We start from the raw sequence: 24233 nt of genomic DNA, 5'->3' as shown, positions 1-24233 counted from the left end.
CAGCTGCTGGATTGATTTCTCATGTTCCCTTATAATTTTGAAGCAATTTTTCTTTTCCTGGTCACTAATTGCAATCTTATCTTCTACATCTGAAATTCTGTCCTCACATTGGCTCATTCTGCTGTGTAGACTTTCAGTGCCGTTTTTCATGTCCTGGAAATCTATTTGCATCTGTTTTATGGATTCCATTTGTTTCTCATGTTGGGATTCCATCATGTTCCTCAGCTCCTCTCTAGATTTATTAATCATGTCTTGCAATAGGGGCCCAATTTCTCCTGTTATCTGAGAAATTATTTCTGATTTCCTTTTTTCCAGATCCCCTTTTGTTGCCAGTTCAGTGGGTCCAGGTGGTTGAGTATCAGAGTGTTCCCTCTCACTTCCCTTTGGGGTTTCTGTAGGTGATCTGGACATCTGGTTTTGAGCCTTATTTATGTGTTTTCTCATTTCAACTGGGGCGGGGGGCTGTTCGCACCTGCACGTATTTCCTCCTCTGAGCTGGGTGAGGTGTGACAGAGGCCTGGAGCAGCGGTAGGGATGGTGACCCAAAAGCCCTTTCTTGTGCGCTGGGAGCAGCCGGAGGGATGGTGGCCGGCAAACCCCTTCCTCTGGGCCAGGAGCAGCGGGACAGAAGGTAGCCCAAAAGCCCTTTCCTCTGGGCTGGGAGCAGCAGGAGGGATGGTGACCGGGAGGAGCAGCGGGAGGGATGGTGACCTGGAAGCCCCTTCCTCTGGACCAGGAGCAGTGGGACAACGGCTCAGAAGCCCCTACCTCTGTGCTGTGAACAGTGGGACTCAGTACCTTGGTCTGGTGGTCTGGTGTCCTCTGCGCCTTGGTAATGTTGAATCAGGTGGCTGCCTGTCTGCAGTGGGGTGATTCGGTGTCTTCCGCATGACTCAGGACCTCAGTAGGGCGTGCATAGACCTGCCTGTCTGCAGCGGGCTGATTCGGCGTCTTCTCTGAAATTTCTTATAAGTCAATCATTTGTCACTGAAAAGTGATGTGGCCAGTGATTAGGTCAATTTGTATCAACTCCTTTGCTTTTTCCTCCACTATTAATTGGAACATCTGCAAAATCAGTGCTTAATAAAGTCCTTTTAGCTCACCTGCTTTTAGTTGATGATTTCTTCTTCTTGAGGCTCCTGAGTATCTTCTAGTTGTTCACTCTTTGCACTGGGGGTAACTCTTAAGTGTATGGAAGACTGACACAGAGATGTAATGATGTGGCACAGACGCACTTTGCCTGGGCCTGGATCCTTGGTAAGGTTTAAATTGCATTGTAATTTTACTTGTGGAAAAGATGATTTCTTTTTCAGGATACAAATTGCTCAGAGTGGTATTGTCTGAGAGCCATAAAAGTTACACACAGACGGGCCCAGAGAGGTCCATGCTGTGTTGATCTGTACTCCTCCATATGTGCCAGGGGTGTGTTTGCCACTGTGTGTTGTGCTATATTGTGTACAAGCCTGCCAGTCCCAGGCAAACCATTTCAGGCTTTTATGGACTTGCACTGTGTTCCTGCTAAATTCATATGTTGAACCCCTAATCCCCCAAATGGCTATATTTGGAGATAAGACTTTTAAGGAGGTAACTAACATGAAACAGTAGAATTCTGCCCTCCTCCCTCCATAATTATAAGCAAAAACATCACTATGAAGTAATGCACAATTAAATGAGTTCTTTTTTTTTTTGTTTTGTTTTGGTAATGGGGATTGAGCTCAGGACCTTGCACTTGTGAGGCAGGCGGTAGAACCACTGAGCTAAATTCTCGGCCCTAAATGAATTCTTTTTTTTTTTTTTTCCTAAATGAATTCTTTTGGTTCTTGCTTTCTGAATAATGGGGCTTATCAATTCTTTATAAAGCAGTTTGGATTCTGGAGGGAAAGCTCTAAAGAAGTCTAATAACTAAATAAAATTTAAATGCCATTAGTACTTCACATAATTATCACAAAGTGCCAGAGATATTTTGAATGTCAATAAATTGAGTCAGCTATTTTGTTCTGTTTAAGATTTCTACTGAGATGTTAACAGACAGAAAGCCAGTAAAAATACTGTATGAAATTTATTTTTGTTTTAATATCTCTAAATCTCACATTGGTTGGCTCAGGAGATTGTGAATGTAAGGGAGTTTTAGAGTAGTTTATTGGCTTTTAGAATAAAAGTCAGCATTGTGAATTACCTAATTATACTCAACCTTGGTGCCATTGACATTCTGCAAAATTGCTACAGAACAGTTCATGTGTGGCATGCGTACACTATAGTTTAATCTGACATTCATTCTTTTTAAATGTCTGAGTAATTTAGAAACCACTGTAAAAATAATTGACTTGGAAATGCATAGTGTTTTTCTTTCTTAAATAACATATTACACTTATAAAAAGGAAATTGAGAAGAAACCTGGAAGAGAGTATGGGGGAATACTGTCAAATAATGAAATGATTTATGTTTCTTTGATATTAATTCTCCATTATTATTAGTGAAAGGAAAGATTGGAGAGCAAAGAGAAAATGGTGTAAAATGCTCAGGTCTGTTTGAAAGAAGCAGGAATTGGAGTCAGGTGAAACAGAAGTTTCAATGTGTTTTTTATTTCAGCTGTGCAAAAGACTGTTAAGCATTATATATATATGATTTTATTTAATCCTTTAATGTTTAAGAGAAGGTGTACAATTGGAAAGACAATATTTTGTTTTTTAAATTCTTTTATTGGTACATTTTAGGTATACAACACAATTACATTTCTCATTGGGAACTTGTACCTTTACATGATGCATCTTGGTTCTTATTTTTTCCCCATTCCTAGCCCTCCCTTCACCCCCTCCACTCTTCCCTATTTACAAAGACTTTATTTCCATTTTTTCCATTTCTCAGCGTTTTTTCTTTCCCTTTTTTCCTTTCCCCTGCCCCTCCCACTACCCCTACCCCTTTGAACATTTTCTTCCTATTTTGCATTATCAATTATTCATTCTAATCATTGGCACATTTTAGGTATACCATATAATGACATTCATCATTGGAAATTTGCACCTTTACAGTGTCTCTCTGGGTTCTTAGTTTTCACCCTTGCCCAGCCCTCCCTTCAACCCCTCCATTCCTCCCTATTTACAAAGATTTTGTTCCTATTTTTCCATTTTCTCATATTAATCCCATTCCCTTCTATCCTTTCCCCTAGCCCTCCCACTTCCTTCCCCTTTGCAACTTTTCTTCCTATTTCACATTACCTATTATACATTTTGGCCCTCATTTACACTTTCAGTTTCTCACACGAGAGAAACTATTCGGTATTTATACATGTGTGTCCTATTTATTTCACTTAAGAGTATCACCTCAATGTGCATCCATTTAGCTATGAATGTCTCTAATTTCTCATTTTTTATGGCTGAGTAGTACTCTATTTTATAAAAAAACCACATTTTCTTTATCCAGTCTCCAGTTGATGGGCAATTGGGCTGCTTCCAAGTTTTAGCTATCACAAACTGTGCTGCTATGAACATGGGTGCACATATATCACTGTGGTATGATTCTTTTAGTTCTTTGGGGAAGATCCCCAGCAGTGGAATAGCAGGGTCAAATGGGACTTCCAGTCCTAGTTCTTTGAGGTGTCTCCATACTGATTTCCACAGTGCTTGCAATAGTCTACACTCCCACCAGCAGTGGAGCAGGGTTCCTCTTTCCCCACAGCCCCGCCAGCATTTGTTATTGGTTGATTTCATGATAGCAGCCATTCTTTCTGGAGTGAGGTGGAATCTCAGCATTCTTTTCTTTCTTTTTTTTTTTTTTTTTGGTTAAATTCTTTTATATCTACATTGTAGGTATACAACACAATTACATTTCTCATTGGGAACTGTACCTTTACATAATGCATCCTGGTTCTTATTTTTTCCCCATTCCTAGCCTTCCCTTCATGCCCTCCACCCTTCCCTATTTACAAAGACTTTATTTCCATTTTTTCCATTTCTCAGCATTTTTCCTTTCCCTTCTTTCCTTTCCCCTGCCCCTCCCAATACCCCTACCCCTTTGGACCTTTTCTTCCTATTTTGAATTACTGATTATTCATTCTAATAAGTGGCACATTTTAGGCATACAATATAATGACATTCATCATTGGAAATTTGTACCTTTACATGATCTCTCTTGGTTCTCATTTTTCACCCTTGCCCAGCCCTCCCTTCAATCCCTCCATTCCTCCCTATTTAAAAGATTTTGTTCCTATTTTTCCATTTTCTCATATTAATCCCATTCCCTTCTATCCTTTCTCCTATCCCTCCAACTTCCTTCCTCTTTGCCCCTTTTCTTCCTATTTCACATTACCTATTATACATTTTAGTCCTTATTTACACTTTCAGTTTCTCATGCCAGAGAAACTATTTGGTATTTATACATGTGTGTCCTATTTATTTCACTTAAGAGTATTGCCTCAATGTGCATCCACTTAGCTATAAATGTCTCTAATTTCTCATTTTTTATGGCTGAGTAGTACTCCATTTTATAAAAAAACCCACATTTTTTTAATCCAGTCTCCAGTTGATGGGGCATATGGGCTGTTACCAAGTTTTAGCTATCACAAATTGTGCTGCTATGAACATGGGTGCACATATATCACTGTGGTATGATTCTTTCAATTCTTTGGGGAAGATCCCCAGCAGTGGAATAGCAGGGTCAAATGGGACTTCCAGTCCTAGTTCTTTGAGGTATTTCCATACTGATTTCCACTATGGTTGCACCAGTCTACACTCCTACCAGGAGTGGAGCAGTGTTCCTCTTTCCCCACAGCCCCACCAGCATTTGTTATTGGTTGATTTCATGATAGCAGCCATTCTTTCTGGAGTGAAGTGGAATCTCAGCATTGTTTTCATTTGCATCTCTCGAATGACCAGTGATGTTGAACATTTTTTCATGTATTTTTTTGCTATTTCTACTTCTTTGTCTGAGAAATGTCTGTTCATTTCAGATGCCCGTTTTCAGATTGGGTCTTTAAATGTGGGAGGTCTGATCTTTTTAAGTTCTTTATAGATTTGAGATAGTAGACCTTTGTCTGAGGAAGAGCAGGTGAAGAATTCTTTCCCACATTGTGGGTTGTCTCTTCACACTGCTGGTGTTTTCTCTTGCTGTGCAGAAGCCTTTTAATAAGAAGAGATCCCACTTGTTGATTGTTTGTGCTAGTTCACGGGCAACTGAGGTTTTGTTCATAAAATCTTTTCCTACACCGATGTCTTCAAGAGTTCTACCTAACCTCTGTTCCAACTGGTTCAGAGTTTCTATTTTAATATTTAGATCTTTAATCCATTTGGATTTTAGTTTAGTGCATGGTGAGAGATACAGGTCTAGTTTTAATCTTTGGCAAGTTGAAGCCCAATTTTTCCAGCACCATTTATTAAAGAGGCTATTTTCTGTCCAGTGAGGGTGTTTGGCTCCTTTATCGAAGATAAGATGGCTGAGTGTTTCTGGCAGTATTTCTGCATCTTCTAATCTGTTCCACTGGTCCTCAAGTCTGTTTCTTTGCCAGTAACATGCTGTTTTTATCACAGTAGCTATGTAGTATAGTTGCAGGTTGGGGATTGTGATACCCCCTGCCATGTCTCTGTTACCTAGAATTGCTTTTGCTATTCTGGGTCTCTTCTTGTTCCAAATGAATTTTTGTATTGTTTTCTCAAGGTCCATGAAGTATGCTGCTGGGATCTCAATTGGAATTGCATTAAATCTATATAGCGGTTTTGGAAGTATGGCCATTTTCACTATATTAATCCTTCCTACCCAGGAGCAGGAGATGTCTGTCCATTTTCCGATTCCATCTTCAACCTCTCTTTTCAGGGTGCCATCGTTTTCAGAGAAGAGGCCTTTGATTTCTTTCATTAGGTTGATTCCTAGGTATTTCAGTTTTTTGGATGCTATTGTGAAAGGAATTATTTGCCCTATTTCTCTCTCAGTGAGTCTGTCATTTGTGTAGAGGAAAGCTATTGATTTTTGTGTGTTGACCTTGTAACCAGCTACTTGACTGAATTTGGTTATTAAGCCTAGAAGATGTTTGATGGAGTTCTTGGGGTCTTCTATATAGAGTGTCATGTCATCTGCAAATAATGATGATTTGACTTCTGCATTTCCTATCTTTTTTCCTTTTATTTCTTTCTCTTGTCTAATGGCCGTGGCTAATGTTTCCAGAACTATATTGAACAAGAGTGGTGATAGTGGACATCCTTGTCTTGTTCCTGATTTTAGTGTGAAGGATTTCAGTTTTTGACCATTTCATATGATATTGGCTGTTGGTTTTTTATAGATGGCTTTTATCAGTTTGAGGTAGAGACCATCTATTCCAGTTTTTTGTAGGGGTTTTATCATAAATGCATGTTGGATTTTGTCAAAGGTTTTTCTGCGTCTATGGAGATAATCAGAGGGTTTTTGTCCTTGACTCTATTGATATAGTGTATTACATTGATTGATTTGCGTAGGTTGAATCATCTCTGCATCCTTGGAATGAATCTCACTTGATGAGGGTGTATGATCTTCTTGATGATCTCCTTGATGATCTTCTGCATTCTGTTTGCCATTGTCTTATTAAGGATTTTTGCATCTATGTTCATTAGTGAGATTGGCCTATAGTTCTCTTTTCCAGTTGGGTCTTTCTCTGCTTTGGGGATCAAGGTGTTGCTTGCTTCCAGGAATGAATTCAGGAGTATTGCTTCCCTTTCAATTTCATTGAAGAGTTTAAACAGTAGTGGCAGTAGTTCCTCTCTAAATGTCTTGTAGAATTCAGCGGTGAAGCCATCAGGGCCCGGGCTTTTCTTAGTTGATAAGTTTTTAATTATGTTTTCAATTTCATTGGTTGATATTGGGTTGTTTAGAATTTTTAGGTCTTCTTCATTCAACTTTGGTAATTCATATGTATCTAGGAATCTGTCCATTTCTTTTGTGTTTTCCATCTTATTGGTGTATAGATTCTGGAATTAGGTATTGATGATCCTCTGGATTTCTGCTGGTTCTGTTGTCGTTTCACCCTTTTCATTCCTAATTGCATGGATTTGGGCCTTTTCTTTCCTTTTTCTGACAAGGTTGGCTAAGGGTTTTTCAATTTTGTTGATTCTTTCGAAGAACCAACTCTTAGCTTCATTGATTTTTTTGTATCATTCTCTTAGTCTCCATTGCATTGATTTCTCCTCTGATCTTTATAATTTCCTCCCTTGTATGTGTTTGGGTTTGTCCTGCTGTTCATTTTCCTAGAAGCTTGAGGTTCAGCATTAGGTTGTTCAATTGGGCTCATTCTATTTTCCTAATATGCGTATTCACTGCTATGAATTTCCCTCGTAAGACTGCTTTCATTGTGTCCCATAGATTCCGATATGTTGTATTGTCGTTGTCATTTAATTGAAGGAACTGTCTGATTTCTTTTTTAATTTCCTCTGTGACCCATTGGTTATTCAGAAGTGTGTTGTTCAATTTCCATGTGCTTATGAAATTTTTCAAGTTTCTTTTGCTATGGATGTCCAATTTCATTGCACTATGGTCTGATAATATACAGGGGATAACTTGAATTCCTTTGCACTTACTTAAACATGTTCTCTGTGTGAGTATGTGGTCTATTTTGGAGAATGACCCATGTGCAGCTGAGAAGAATGTGTATTCTGATTTTGTGGGGTGGAAGACTCTGTAAACATCTGTTAAGTTCATTTGTTCAAGAGTTCGATTGAGTTCTAGTATTTCATTACTTATTTTTAGTCTAGTTGATCTATCTATTTGTGACAGTGGGGTGTTGAGTTCCCCCACTACAATTATATTGGTGCATATATGGCTTTTCATGTCTGTTAGTATTTGTTTTATATAGTTGGTTGCACTAGTGTTTGGTGCATAGATATTTATGATTGTCATCTCTTCCTGTTGGATTCTTCCCTTTACAAGGATGTAGTGTCCTTCTTCATCTCTCTTAATTAGTGTTGGTTTGAAATCTACTTGATCTGCCAAGAGGATGGCTACTCCTGCTTTTTTTTGGGTTCCTGTCGCATGCAGTATTGTTTTCCACCCTTTACCTTTCATTCTATGAGTTTCCTTTTGAATTAAGTGTGTTTCTTGTATGTAGCATATTGTTGGATTTTGCTTCTTGACCCATTGTGCCAGTCTATTTCTTTTGATTGGTGAATTGAGACAATTAACATTGATGGTTATAACTGAAATGTATTGACTTGTCATTTGTTGGGTTCTTCCCCTTCACATTTAATTTCTTGTCATGCCAGATGGGTTCATTCTGCTTTGCTTCCTGGCGTTGTGATCCTCAATGTCTGTTCCTAGGATATTGTGTAAAATTCTTTGGATTGCTGGTTTGGTATTCATGAAGTTCCTAAGGGGCTCTTTGTCATGAAAGTATCTTCTTTCTCCATCAATTTTGAAAGATAGTTTTTCAGGGTACATCAATCTGGGTTGGAGGCTGTTTTCTTTTAGGTCTTGGAATATGTCACTCCAAGCTCTTCTTGCCTTGATGGTTTGTGTCGAGAAGTTTGCTGTGATTCTGATGGACTTTCCTTTGTATGTGATTTGTTTCTTTTCTCTAACTGCTTGTAGAATTTTTTTCGTTTGTTGAGTTTCTGGAATCTTAACAATTATATGCCTATATGTAGAATTTTTTTGATCAAGGCTATTTGGAGTCCTATATTCGTGACTTATCTGTATGTCAAGTTCTTTTCCCCTGCTTGGGAATTTTTCTGCCATTACTTCTGTAAAGAGTTTTTTTTATGTCACCTGCACTCTCTCCTGTTTCTTCATTGACTCCAATCAGTCTTATGTTATTCTTCTTTCATTGTCTAGCAGCTGCTGGATTGATTTCTCATGTTCCCTTATAATTTTGAAGCAAGTTTTCTTTTCCTGGTCATTAATTGCAATCTTATCTTCTATGTCTGAAATTCTGTCCTCACATTGGCTCATTCTGCTGTGTAGACTTTCAGTGGAGTTTTTCATGTCCTGGAAATCTATTTGTATCTGTTTTATGGATTCCATTTGTTTCCTATGTTGGGATTCCATCATGTTCCTCAGCTCCTCTCCAGATTTATTAATCATGTCTTGCACTAGGGTCACAATTTCTCCTGTTATCTGAGAAATTATTTCTGATTTCCTTTTTTCCAGATCCCCTTTTGTTGCCAGTTCAGTGGGTCCAGGTGGTTGAGTATCAGAGTGTTCCATCTCATTTCCCTTTGGGGTTGCTGTAGGTGATCTGGAAGTCTGGTTTTGAGACTTATTTACATGTTTTCTCATTTTGACTGGGAGGGAGGGGGGGTGCTGTTGGTGGCTGTGGGTCTTACCTCCTCTGAGCTGGGAGAGGTGGGACAGGAGCCCGGAGGGGCTGTAGGGATGCTGGCCTGGGAGCCCCTTCCTCTGGATCAGGAGCAATGGGATGGCAGCTCAGAAGCTCCTACCTCTGGGCCAGGAGCAGTGGCATGGATGGAAGCCTGGAAGCCTGTTCCTCTGGGCCAGGAGCAGCAAGATGGATGGCGGCCCCAAAGCCTTTTCCTCTGGGCTGGGAGCAGCGGGCAGGATGGTCACTGTCATTCTTGTATGACTGTGTATCTGAGTCTTTGAACGCACATCAGAATTTCTAAAATACCTCTGCCGAGATGCTGCACAGACAATTAAATCAGAATAGCCTGGGATGTGGCCCAGGCATCAGTATATCTTAAATTCCTGACCTGTGCCTCTAATGTAAGGCCAGGGTTGCAAATTCATATGACTCAGGCTGCCCGCACTGAATCATTGAAAAAGGTGATTAATTTTGAGGAAAAATACAAAAGACGTAACATGGGGCATTAGTACAAAAAGAGAAACTTTCAGTTAGGTGAAACAGAACAACAACGACAGAAAAACTACAAAGAACAGTCTCTGAATTTTACAATTCATTAAAGAGTGAAAAAGATAGCTCACTGGTGAGAACCCAGTTATTGTTTTGGAAAACTGAATGGAGTAAGTAGCTTGTAACATAGAGAAAAGAAAATGGAAATCAGAAGTGAAGATGCTTGACAGGCATAACTAAGAGGAAAAGGGAATAGAGGATCGATAATAATGAAAGAAATAATAGAGATTTTCCCTGAGTAGAAGAAAGAGTTCAATCTAAAATTTAGAAGGAATTTATGTCTCAATTCAAACTGTATCAAAACTAAAGGTCTCAGATATTTAAGTGGAAGATATAAGAACAACATATAATTATTTAGCTTAATGACAAAACTCTAAGGATCCTGTAGCCAAGGGAGCATTCATTATTCCCTTAAGAAAAAAATTTTTTTTTTTGAGAATGCAAGATTCTGTTGATATACTGATATGTATCCCATAAATATTACTCAAGTACACATAACGAAGGGGTGAGAATGAATTGGAGCTATCTCCATATCTATGTATATCTATATCTATATGGTTGATGTCCAACTTACGGTGGTTTGACATGATTTTCCTACTTTCCTATAGTGCAAAAATGATAAACATTTAGTAGAAACTTTGCTTTGAATCTTGATATTGTCCTGGACTAGTGATATGCAGTACGATCCTGTTTTGATATGTAGCAGCCAACTGAAGCTCCCAATTGGCTTTGTGATCATGAGGGTGAGCAAAAGAGGCTCCTGTGTCACTAAGCTGTGATATTCAGCAGGCTAGGTATATTCAAAACATTTTTGACTTACAGAATTTTCAACTTGCAATAGGTTTCTTGAGAAATAACCCCACAGTAAGTTGAGGAGCATTGATCTCTGTATCTATCTATATACACTTAGCACATATACATACTCTCACACACATATGTGTATATATAACAAAAATACATACTAAAGATATTTGAAATAAAAAGTACATAATTTCAAATAAATGAGATTAGATCTGAAGTTTTAAAGCCATCTCTGCAAAGTTAGGTAGAACTCTTGAAGACATTGGTGTAGGAAAAGATTTTATGAACAAAACCTCAGTTGTTCATGAACTGGCACAAACAATCAACAAGTGGGATCTCTTCTTACTAAAAAGCTTCTGCACAGCAAAAGAAACCACCAGCAGTGTGAAGAGACAACCCACAATGTGGGAAAAAATTTTCACCTGCTGTTCCTCAGACAAAGGTCTACTATCTAGAATCTATAAAGAACTTAAAAAAATCAGACCTCCCAAATTTAAAGACCCAGTCCGAAAATGGGCATCTGAAATGAACAGACATTTCTCAGACAAAGAAGTAGAAATAGCAAATAAGCATATGAAAAAATGTTCAACATCACTGGTCATTCGAGAGATGCAAATGAAAACAACGTTAAGATTCCACCTCACTCCAGAAAGAATGGCTGCTATCATGGAATCAACCAATAACAAATGCTGGCGGGGCTGTGGGGAAAGAGGAACCCTGCTCCACTGCTGGTGGGAGTGTCGATTGGTGCAACCATTGTGGAAATCAGTATGGAGAGACCTCAAAGAACTAGGACTGGAAGTCCCATTTGACCCCACTATTCCACTGCTGGGGATCTTCCTCAAAGAATTAAAAGAATCATACCACAGTGATATATGTGCACCCATGTTCATAGCAGCACAATTTGTGATAGCTAAAACTTGGAAGCAGCCCATATGCCCATCAACTGGAGACTGCATAAAGAAAATGTGGTTTTTTTAATAAAATGGACTCCTACTCAGCCATAAAAGTGAGAAATTAGAGACATTTATAGCTAAATGGATGCACATTGAGGTGATACTCTTAAGTGAAATAAATAGGATGCACATGTGTAAATACTGAATAGTTTCTCTGGTGTGAGAAAGTGTAAATAAGGACTAAAAGTTAAAATAGATAATGTGAAATAGGAAGAAAAGGGGCAAAGGGGGAGGAAAAGTGGGAGGGGTAGGGGAAAGGAAAGAAGGGAAAGGAATAAATATGAGAAAATGAAAAAATGGAAACAAAGTCTTTGTAAATAGGGAGGGATGGAGGGGTTGAAGTGGGGGTAGGGGAAGGGGGAAAAATAAGAACCAAGAGAGACTATGTAAAGGTGCAAATTTCCAATGATGGATGTCATTATATTGTATACCTAAAATGTACTAATAAAATAAAATTAAAAAGAAATAAAGCCATCTCTGCAAAATCCAAAGGGGTGAGGCAAGGCCTCAGAAAGCTATGTTTAGAAGACTGTCCTGGTGGGGTGTGGTAATGGCCATTTGGTGATATACTGGGAGTAAAGACATTATAGTATTTTCATTTGGTGCTAGGGAAATGTTAGTGCGAACTTAAATCATCTTGGTTGGTGGCAGAGCTACTGAAACTAGACTTATTAGTAGAGAAATATAGCTTTCATCATAATTATTAGGCATAGGTATATAACTAGTAACTTTCCATAGAGAGTAAAAGCGACAGTAACACAACCATGAGATGAAATTACTACATAAGAATATAACCAAGTATATTATCACAATACATGAAAATACTGACCAAATTTTCACTACAGGTCAGAGATTCTCATGGAGATTAAAATGAAAAATCTACAAAGAAGACAGCATAATTATTAGTACTATCTAAACAGTATGATTTAAATGAACAAAATGGCTGAGCATGGAGGTACGTGCCTATAATCCCAGCACTTAGGAGGCTGAGACAGGAAGAATGCTGCCAGTTAGAGGCCAGCCTGGGCTGCATAGTGAATTCAAGGCCAGGTTGAACTGCATAGCAAGACTCCACTTTAAAAGCAAACAAACAACCCCCCCCACAAAGCCTTGTATAAATATTTTAACACTAAATTTATTGAGATATCATGAGATTAATATGTTACATTTGACCTCTACAATTATAAAAGGTGCTCAAAGTGGTGGCCTTTAGCTTTCAGACATTTATTATTTTTCTTTTTCTGAAGTGTGTATACATTTTTTTTGGGTCCTTTCTCTCTCTGTGTGTATATATATATATACATATATACACATATATATATAGGACCAATAAAACTATTGTAGTAGGTTTTGTTAAACTCATTAGAAAAATATTAGTGGTCAAGTCAATAAAAACCCAGATTATATTACATTTAAATTATATAATTAAAAGCTGAAAGCAATACATACAAAAATTTTAGTTTATGCACCAAAAGCAAGCTTTATTTTTTGGTTTTCAAGCATGAGTAATTTTCAAAAAATGAATAAAATCATAATGTATTAAAATATTTTGCAGGTCATATTTCTAACTATAGCCAATGAAAATAGAAAACAACAGTATAATTATTCAAAAATCTTAACTACTTATAATTTAAAAGCATAAATCTTTAACTGAAGAAATTTAAACTATCATAAATTATCTAGGTAGGAAAATATCAAAAGATCAACATACATTATAGCTTTTATGACATAGCCATTGTTTTATTAAAAAATCATTATTAAAAAAACCTTCATAATAAAAATGATAGATATTTAATTTAAACTTTGAAAGGTTTAAATTACAGTATGCTGAAAGAATGAAGATAGTAATAACTAATAATATGAAAGATAAAGAAATGAAAAAATGTATTGTGAAAGGATAAATAATATCCTCAAAATATAGGCCTTTAGAAAAAGCAAAATAGTTGGTATATTTGATTATGGAAAATATGAAAAGATAAATATATGCAATAATTAAAGAAGCATAGTTGACAAATATTACAGGTACTAAAATAGATGATTTATGAAATAAGTTTTCTTCTGAGGATTATATTTTATTGATAACTAAAATTTGTATCTGACAACTTTATTTTTTGGACCAACGCCTCACATCATTCTCATGCCATCTTTCAAATAGTACTTGTTTTTTTCAGCCGTAGACGAGGGTTGTTTGTGATACAGTCCATGAGAGTCAGTGTCTAGCTTGGTACATCAAGAAAGAATTTACCTAACAGCAGCAGCTCTGTGTGTGTGTGTGTGTGTGTGTGTATGTGTTTCTGGACCAGCACTGCATGCAGCAAGTGACCCCCCTCTGGCTTCTCTTGCACCAGACACAAATAAGAATGAATGCACTCTTCCTTGATGACAACTTTATTTTTAAAACTCGGCAGGGTGGTGCTGCAGTTCATGTTTTAGCCTGTTGCCATCATTGAGCTGGTTGAAATGTATTTTATAATGTTAGGAACAAATTTTACTATGTTACTAGATTATCCGTGAAAATGCATTAAGGAATCTTCAACTTCATCATGGAAAACTTAACTGTGTATGTATGTCTCATCTGTTGAGTACAAAAAAGTGTCTCAATGTTGAGGCTCCTGGGAAAGAGTTGGTGAGCCATGACTTTTAAATTTACACAGAAAGTCTCCAGATTCAAAGCATAGAGACTAGGTAACACCACTACTGATCAAAATGCCCAACATTGAGTATTATCACTTAAAACTTGTCATGTTGCAATATTAAAACACACTTTTCCCACTTCCCTTTTGCATTTTTCCATTTATAATAGTTACCAAGGTTTCTAATGTGGGAACAAGGTCCTTTGGCTTAAACAGGCACAAACCTTTCCACTGGTTTGCTCTTTTTTCACCGGTGGAGAGCTTTATACACTCACCCAAAGAAAGCTTTTTAAAATCAGTACTCTTGTTTGTGTTGATAGACAAGAGATAGAAGATGTCTGGTGGCTTTAGCAGTTTCTAACTAAAGTGAAGCTTACTTCTGCTTTCTAGAGTTGAATTAAAATGTTATATCTTATAGTAAAATTATGTTAACGGAGCTCTGAGTTTATTAAAAAGAATAGTATACTCAAATTGTCTGATTCTCAAGCTGGAATCCAACTTTTGTTTAAAACAAGGAGAAAAGCCCATGTATAACTTTTAAGATTTAAAATTTTAATATTGCAGTACATATGTCCATTGGATCTTAATTCACAGTTTTGTTTTTCTTTCCCTCCAAGGCAAAAAATTAAAATACCCCAAGTGAAAAGAACATGCCATAAAGTGTATGATTTTAATATATTTGTTGTATTCTAAGTTAAATTATGTGTTTGGATTTTGTATTATGTTCAGAATATTTATTCTTATGTATTTATAAACAGAGAAGCTTTGTTCTATTGAAAATCCCTGAATGTGTAACTTAAACCTTGAATTATGACAGATAGAATTATCTGAATTGTTACATTGCGCTTATCACAAAACTCCACTTCTCTATGCAGGAGAATGAAGATGATTCAAAATGTTATTTATTATTTAAGAGATGTATCAGGCAAGAAAAGTATATAAACCAACACATATATTTTTAGGTGATTAAATGAAAAATAAATACTAAACTGAAATGTTTGATAGTTCAAGAAGCACTTTATAATGAATATATGACAAAGATGTAGGCTTTATTCCTGCTTTATATCACTAAAATCCATGTAGCTTGGTTTTAAATTCTGTGGACAGGTTTGTAACTTTAAGTTATTCTTATCTCTCATCTCGATCCTGCCTTAGGAAAGGGAATTAAGTTAGTATCTTTATAAAAACATTGTAGATTTGTTTTCTATCTGAGCTATCTTAATGATAGTGTATAAGCTGCTTTTATGTATGCATAATCCTGAGAATTATTGTCCTGATTTAATGATTTGATGAAGAACATATATCTATTGAATGATGGAGTTGGAAACTCTGAGAAACTGCTTGAGGATTTAGAATTCATAAAGCATATTATCTATATCTTCATGGATGATATACCTAATGTATGTCAAGAGTGATTATGCACATATGGGAATGTTATTATTTCTACCAGGCCTCTATTTTTTTCTTCCTTGCATAGTCATCTCCATCTTGTTCATCTTAATTCAACTTCAGTTCTAAGAAATATCATTTTTGAGTCTGTCATCTTTCCATCATATTTGCCTGGAAAAATGCCAGCTCTGCTTCACTGTGATTGTTAGAGTTTAGATCTAAAATGTTCCCCAAAGCCTCATGTGGTTGCATCATGGAGACTCTATAGCTAAATGTGCTGTTAGAAGGTGGGACTTGACTAGAAGTGTGTGGTTTGGAAGGACATATCTCCGTCCCTGGCACCCGCCTTCACTCTTTGCCTCTTGGCTGCAATTATGTGAGTAGCTTTCCACTACCATACCTTTTAATGCCATTTCTGCCTTGCAGCCTGCTGACCATGACCTGAGACTTCTAAAAGCTGAGCCAGAATAAATCTCTCTTCCTTTAAATGTCAGATATTTTGTCTCAGTGATGAGGAAAGTGACTAAGACAGATTTTGGTAGAAGGAATGGGATCATTGCTGGGACTAACCTGACCATGTGGTTTAGAAGCCCTTGGAACTGGTCTGTAAGTGGAATTTGCAAAGGTTTGGAGATACTGTCTAGAAAAGCTATAAAATGCTATAAGCTGAGCTTCATGGGATATTCTGGTCATAACTCAGAAGGTCAGAATGCTGATAGAAATGTAGATGGGAAAGGCTAGGCTCATGAGGTTTCAATGGGGAACAAGGACTCTACTGACTGTTGGATTCAAATCCACATGTATTATGTTCTGGCCAAAAAGTTAATATATATTTGGTCCATGTCCTGGGATTTTCAGGAGACTGAGGTAAAGTATAGTGGGCTAATTAACCTGGCAGAGGAAATTTCAAGGAAGCCCAGTGTTCAGGCTATGCCACGGGGGCTGCTTGTTGCTTTTAAGAAGATCTGCTTTGAGAAACAGGAGGAAAAAGCCCATTCTAAAAGTTTTCAGTTTCCTCAGAAATGGAAGGCCTGCAAAGTTGGGGTACAGGAAAGCATAGTTGCTGGAAAGATTAATATTTAAAAGAAGTCAAGTAATTTGCATCAGGACAGTAGAAGAGATTCCTTAAAGGCCTCTCAAGGCTCAGCAAGAGCCTGCCCTTTGTAGGCTCACAGGTGCAAAAGTGAAAGAATTTTCCTTGTTTGAAAATGGCTGCCTAGAGAATTGGCTCTCCTGATTTGCTTCACAGTGCTTAGCCATCCAGACACTCAGAGGCCACTGGAGCTATTGTCCAAGGGGGCCTGGCACTGCTTTACCTGGAAGCAGACTGTGTAATTATCCACATATGCTGGTTTTATGGCCATGCAGAATGCAAGAGTTGTGGGGTCAAGAAGGTTTCATCGAAATTTCAGAAGAAAGTGTTTCCTGAGAGGGCAGTGTGTGAAGCTGTGATGGTGAATCCAAAAGTGCAGCTGAGGCCGCCGCCCGCCCGCTGCCCGCAGCCCAAGAGCCCCGGTTTTGACAGACTTCACCAAAATGCCATCCCAAACGGAACACGCCATGGAAACCATGATGTTTACATTTCACAAATTTGCCAGGGACAAAGGTTACTTAACGAAGGAGCACCTGCGAGTACTCATTGAAAAGGGGTTCCCTGGGTTTTTGGAAAATCAAAAAGATCCTCTGGCTGTGGACAAAAATCATGAAGGACCTGGACCAGTGCCAAGACGGCAAAGTGGGCTTCCAGAGCTTCTCTTCACTAATCGCAGGCCTCACCGTTGTGTGCAATGATTATTTTGTAGTGCACATGAAGCAGAAGGGAAAGAAGTAGGAAGAATTGAACATTTACTCCTGCCCAGGTGAGAGTTCTCCCAAAGGACCACTTATGGAATCTGCCCCTCAGTTTTCCCTTGTATAAAGATTTCATGAGCAGATCAGGACCCTTAGAAAATGTACAAATAACATCCAACTTGCATTGGACAAGCAGAGAAAGGAAAGTTAGTTAAATGCTAGATAAGCTTTTGATTTTTATATTGTTTGCATATTCTTGCCCTCAATAAATAAAGTCTTTTAAAAAACAAACAAACAAATAAACAAACAAACAAAAATCAAAAGTGCAGCTGAGATCCCAGGATGTTGGAGATGCCAGGTATGTGGTACATCTGAGGAAAACTGCAGGCAGTGAGTGGAGCTATCCGAAGAGAGAAGCCATGAGGATTGCAACTGGCAATGCTATAGGGAGTGCTGCTCAAGCTGTTCGGAGCTCACATTACAACAACTTGCTCCAGGTACTAGACATGAAATTATAAGATTTACTCTTTTCTTTGCTGGATTTTGGTCTTGTTTTGATCCCATTGATTTCTATCTCCCCATTCTTCCTTTTCTGTTATTTTCAGGGGTCTAATTAGTATCTGCTTGTTTATGATTCTCAACTCACTGTCTCAAGCACAGACCTCTTTCTTGAGTTTCAGGCCAAACTGATTTGTCATTTCCATGTGGATATTCCAAGATGTCCAAACACTCTGAAATTCTTATTTTTTTCCTCCCACAAGATTCTTCTATCCCAGTTATGTAAAAATCATTTATTTTCAAGACAGAAAACTGAACATCATGTTTGACCTCTATTTTTCTTTTATCCCTTAGCCATCAAATCCAATCATACATTAACATTAGGCTTATTTTATAATTCCTACATATTTTAAAAGTATATCCAACTCAGATGTGTTGGCTCAGGCCTGTAATCTCAGCTATTTGAGTGGATGAGACAAGAGAATTTCAAGTTTGTGGCTAGCCTGGAAAACTCAGAAAGACCCTTTCTGAAAATAAAAAATAAAAACATCTGAGCATGTAGTTTAGTGCAAGACTGTGGGTTCAGTCCCTAGTACTGGAAAAAAAGTATCCATTTCTTTTCATTTCTATTGAAACTACTAGTTTTCAGGAAAAAAAAATCTTCTCTTTCCATTGGATCTTGCTTCTTGTTTATCTATTTCAGATACAGTGCTAATTGCTACTGCTTCCTTACTTATCAATCTGCCTATGTAATTAGCCTCCTCAAATACATACTACAGGCCAGAGTAATGCTCTAAAATCCAAATATATTATAAAACTCATATGTCTTAAACCACTCTTTAACTTTTACATGCAAGATAAAGTCTATATTTTCATCATGGCATTCACAATACTCAAGATACGATTCTTTTATGTCGCTCTGTAATGTCATTTTTTTGTTTCCTGAGCACACTAGACACCAAAAATATTAAGCCGCTTTAAAAATTTTATTTAAATTTTCATGTTCTAAGGTGAAATTCTGGTTTTGATGCTTTTTGTTCAACGTGATATAAGGCATGTGGTTCACTGAAGGCAACAATTCAACCCAAACATAACTTCTACTTTTGACAAGACTGACTCATATCGTCCTATGGACAACTGGACAGAACAGGCATTTCTGGGCATTAATGCTATGTACTTTAGACTATCTTGTTCCATCTTTGATGTTTGAAAACTAATGAAAAGATAGAGGACATGTGAAAAAAGAAAAACAAACTATTGTACAGAGATAGTGCAATCAAAAGAACCAGAATCAAATATTACCTAGAGGTTTTTTTTTTCCCCCTTAAATTCTTTTATTGGTACATTTTAGTTATACAACACGTTTACATTTCTCATTGGAAACTTGAACCATTACATGTTGCATCCTGGTTCTTATTTTTTCCCCATTCCTAGCCCTCCCTTCATGCCCTCAACCTTTCCCTATTTACAAAGACTTTATTTCCGTTTTTCCATTTCTCATCATTTTTCCTTTCCCTTCTTTCCTTTCCCCCGCCCCTCCCACTACCCCTACCCTTTTGGACCTTTTCTTCCTATTTTGCATTATCAATTATTCATTCTAATCATTGGAATATTTTAGGTATACAGTATAATGACATTCATCATTGGAAATTTACACCTTTACATAATCTCTCTTGGTTCTTATTTTTCACCCTTGCCCAGCCCTCCCTTCAACCCCTCCATCCCTCCCTATTTACAAAGATTTTGTTCCTATTTTTGCATTTTCTCATATTAATTCCATACCCTTCTTTCCTTTCCCCTCCCCCTCCCACTTCCTTCCCCTTTGCCCCTTTTCTTCCTATTTCACATTACCTATTATACATTTAGTCCTTATTTACACTTTCAGTTTCTCACACTAGAGGAACTATTTGGTATTTATACATGTGTGTCCTATTTAATTCACTTAAGAGTATGACCTCAATGTGGATCCATTTAGCTATAAATGTTGCTAATTTCTCATTAAAAATTTTTTTTATTAAATCCTTTTATTGGTACATTGTAGGTATACAACACAATTACATTTCTCATTGGGACTTGTACCTTTACATAATGCATCTTGGTTCTTATTTTTTCCCCATTCCTAGCCCTCCCTTTACCCCCATCACCCTTCCCTATTTACAAAGACTTTATTTCCATTTTTTCCATTTCTCATCAATTTTTCCTTTCCCTTCTTTGCTTTCCCCTGACCCTCCCACTACCCCTACCCCTTTGGACATTTTCTTCCTATTTTGCATTATTGATTATTCATTCAAATCATTGGTACGTTTTAGGTATACACTATAATGACATTCATCATTGGAAATTTGCACCTTTACATAGTCTCTCTTGGTTCTTATTTTTACACCCTTGCCCAGCCCTCCCTTCAACCCCTCCATTCCTCCCTATTTACAAAGATTTTGTTCCTATTTTTCCATTTTCTCATATTAATCCCATTCCCTTCTATCCTTTCCCCTAGCCTTCCCACTTCCTTCCCCTTTGCCCCTTTTCTTCCTATTTCACATTACCTATTAAACATTTAGTCCTTATTTACACTTTCAGTTTCTCACACCAGAGAAACTATTTGGTATTTATACATGTGTGTCCTATTTATTTCACTTAAGCGTATTGCCTCAATGTGCATCCATTTAGCTATAAATGTCTCTAATTTCTCATTTTTTATGGCTGAGTAGTGCTCCATTTTATAAAAAAAAAACACATTTTCTTTATCCAGTCTCCAGTTGATGGGCATTTGGGCTGTTTCCAAGTTTTAGCTATCACAAACTCTGTTGCTATGAACATGGGCACACATATATCACTGTGGTATGATTCTTTTAATTCTTTGGGGAAGACCCTCAGCAGTGGAAGAGCGGGGTCAAATGGGACTTCCAGTCCTAGTTCTTTGAGGTATCTCCATACTGATTTCCACAGTGTTTGCACTAGTCTACACTCCCACCAGCAGTGGAGCAGGGTTCCTCTTTCCCCATAGCTCCATCAGCATTTGTTATTGGTTGATGTCATGATAGCAGCCATTCTTTCTGGAGTGAAGTGGAACCTCAGCATTGTTTTCGTTTGCATCTCTCGAATGACCAGTGATGTTGAACATTTTTTCATGTATTTATTTGCTATTTCTACTTCTTTGTCTGAGAAATGTCTGTTCATTTCAGATGCCCATTTTCGGATTGTGTCTTTAAATGTGGGAGGTCTGATCTTTTTAAGTTCTTTATAGATTTGAGATAGTAGACCTTTGTCTGAGGAAGAGCAGGTGAAGAATTCTTTCCCACATTGTGGGTTGTCTCTTCACACTGCTGGTGTTTTCTCTTGCTGTGCAGAAGCCTTTTAATAAGAAGAGATCCCACTTGTTGATTGTTTGTGCTAGTTCACGGGCAACTGAGGTTTTGTTCATAAAATCTTTTCCTACACCGATGTCTTCAAGGGTTCTACCTAACCTCTGTTCCAACTGGTTCAGAGTTTCGATTTTAATAGTTAGATCTTTAATCCACTTTGATTTTAGTTTAGTGCATGGTAAGACATATAGGTCTAGTTTTAATGTTTGGCAAGTTGAAGCCCAACTTTTCTAGCTCCACTTATTAAAGAGGCTATTTTTCCTCCACTGAGGGTGTTTGGCTCCTTTATCAAAGATGAGATGGCTGAGTGTGTCTGGCATTGTTTCTGCATCTTCTAATCTGTTCCACTGGTCCTCAGGTCTGTTTCTTTTCCAGTACCATGCTGCTTTTATCACAGTAGCTTTGTAGTATAGTTGCAGGTTGGTGATTGTGATACCCCCTGCCATGTTGCTGTTTCCTAGAATTGCTTTTGCTATTCTGGGTCTCTTCCAAATGAATTTTTGGATTGTTTTCCCGAGATCTATGAAGTATGCTGCTGGGATCTCAATTGGAATTGCATTAAATCTATATAGCAGTTTTGGAAGTATGGCCATTTTCACTATATTAATCCTTCCTACCCAGGAGCAGGGGATGTCTGTCCATTTTCTGATACCATCTTCAACCTCTCTTTTCAGAGTGCCATCGTTTTCAGAGAAGAGGCCTTTGATTTCTTTCATTAGGTTGATTCCTGGGTATTTCAGTTTTTTGGATGCTATTGTGAAAGGAATTATTTGCCCTATTTCTCTCTCAGTGAGTCTGTCATTTGTGTAGAGGAAAGCTATTGATTTTTGTGTGTTGACCTTGTATCCAGCTACTTGACTGAATTTGGTTATTAAGTCTAGAAGACTTTTGATGGAGCTCTTGGGGTCTTCTATATAGAGTGTCATGTCATCTGCAAATAATGACAATTTGACTTCTTCATTTCCCATCTTTATTCCTTTTACTTCTTTCTCTTGTCTAATTGCTGTGGCTAATGTTTCCAGAACTATATTGAACAAGAGTGGTGATAGTGGACATCCTTGTCTTGTTCCTGATTTTAGTGTGAGGGATTTCAGTTTTTGACCATTTCATATGATATTGGCTGTTGGTTTTTCATAGATGGCTTCTATCAGATTGAGGTAGAGACCATCTATTCCAATTTTTTGTAGGGTTTTTATCATAAATGCATTTTGGATTTTGTCAAATGCTTTTTCTGCATCTATGGAGATGATCATATTGTTTTTGTCCTTGGCTGTATTGATATAGTGTATTACATTTGTTTTCTTTTATTTTTTCACTTTTTTGGTATCAGGGATCGTACTCAGGTCTTTCCACTTGGGAGAAAGGTGGCAGAACCACTGAGCTAAATCCCCAGCCCCTGTATTACATTTATTGACTTGTATATGTTGAACCTTCCAGGCATCCCTAGGATGAATCCTACTTGGTGAGGGTATATGATCTTCCTGATGATCTTCTACATTCTACTTGCCAGTATGTTATTAAGGATTTTTGCGTCTGTGTTCATTAGTGAGATTGGCCTATAGTTCTCTTTTTTGGTTGTGTCTTTCTCTGCTTTGGGGATCAAGGTGATGCTTGCTTCTTGGACTGAATTCGGGAGTGTTGCTTCCCTTTCAATTTCATTGATGTGCTTAAACAGTAGTGGCAGTAGTTCCTCTCTAAATGTCTTGTAGAATTCAGAAGTGAAGCCATCAGGACCCTGGCTTTTCTTAGATGATAAGTTTTTAATTACATTTTGAATTTCATTGATTGATACTGGGTTGTTTAGAATTTTTAGGTCATCTTCATTAAACTTTGGTAATTCATTCTTATCTAGGAATCTATCCATTTCTTCTGTGTTTTCCATCTTATTGGTGTATAAGTTCTCAAAGTAGGTATTGATGATCTTCTGGTGGGTCTGTTGTAATTTCATCTTTTTCAATCCTAATTGCATGGATTTGGGCCTTTTCTTTCCTTTTCTGATAAGGTTGGCTAAGGGTTTACCAATTTTCTTTATTCTTTTGAAGAACCAACTCTTGGGTTCATTGAATTTTTGTATCATTCTCTTACTTCTCATTGCCTTGAGTTCTCTCTGATCTTTATAATTTCCTCCCTTGTGCAAGCTTGGATTTGTCCTGCTCTTCTTTTTCTAGAAGCCTGAGAGATTTAGAATGTGGTTGTTTAATTGAGCTCGCTCTGTTTTCCTAATATGAGTTTTCTCTGCTGTGAATTTCCCTCATAAGTCTGCTTTCCTTGTGTCCCATAGATTCCGATATGTTGTATGGGGATTGTCATTTAATTGTAGGAACTGTTTGATTTCTTCTTTAATTTCCTCTGTGACCCATTAGTTATTCAGAATTATGTTGTTCAATTTTCATGTGTTTATGAAATTCTTGTGGTTTCTTTTGCTGTTGATCTCCAATTTCATTGCCCCATGGTCTAACAACTTACAGGGGATAATTTCTTTTCCTTTACACTTACTCAAACATGTTCTATGAGTGAGTATGTGGTCTGTTTTGGAGAATTACCCATGTGCAGCTGAAAAGAATGTGTATTCTGATTTTGTGGGGTGGAAGACTCTGTAAACATCTGTTAATTTCATTTGTTCAAGAGTTTCATTGAGTTCTAGTATTTCATTACTTATTTTTGTCTAGTTTCTATCTATTTGTGACAGTGGGGTATTGAGGTCCCCTACTACTCTTGTATTAGTGCTTATTTGATTTTCCATGTCCGTTAGTATTTGTTTTATACATTTGGGAACACTAGTCTTTGGTGCATACATATTTATAGTTGTCATCTCTTCCTCTTGGATTGTTCCCTTTACAAGGATGTAGTGTTCTTCTTTGTCTCTCTTAATCAGTGTTGTTTTGAAATCCACTTGATCTGTAAAAAGGATTGCTATTCCTGCTTTATTTCAGGTTCCTGTCACATGTAGTATTGTTTTCCACCCTTCCACTTTCAGTCTATG

General features: G+C 37.4%; 1 long non-coding RNA gene and 1 pseudogene across 1 annotated transcript in view; both read left to right on the top strand.

Annotated features, from left to right (window-relative positions):
- Positions 1-24233, top strand: part of LOC147830602 (uncharacterized) — a 626443-nt gene that overhangs the window by 229326 nt on the left and 372884 nt on the right. The gene's annotated exons all lie outside the window — the stretch shown is intronic.
- Positions 15012-19076, top strand: LOC147830606 (protein S100-A10 pseudogene; annotated as a pseudogene).

The sequence above is a fragment of the Heterocephalus glaber genome, unplaced genomic scaffold, assembly GCF_053883595.1.
Source record: "Heterocephalus glaber isolate CG9 unplaced genomic scaffold, H.glaber_assembly_v1.0 deba00000071, whole genome shotgun sequence".
NCBI lineage: Eukaryota > Metazoa > Chordata > Mammalia > Rodentia > Bathyergidae > Heterocephalus > Heterocephalus glaber.
Note: the sequence above shows the minus strand (reverse complement) of the source record. Positions and strands in the feature narration are given on the sequence as shown.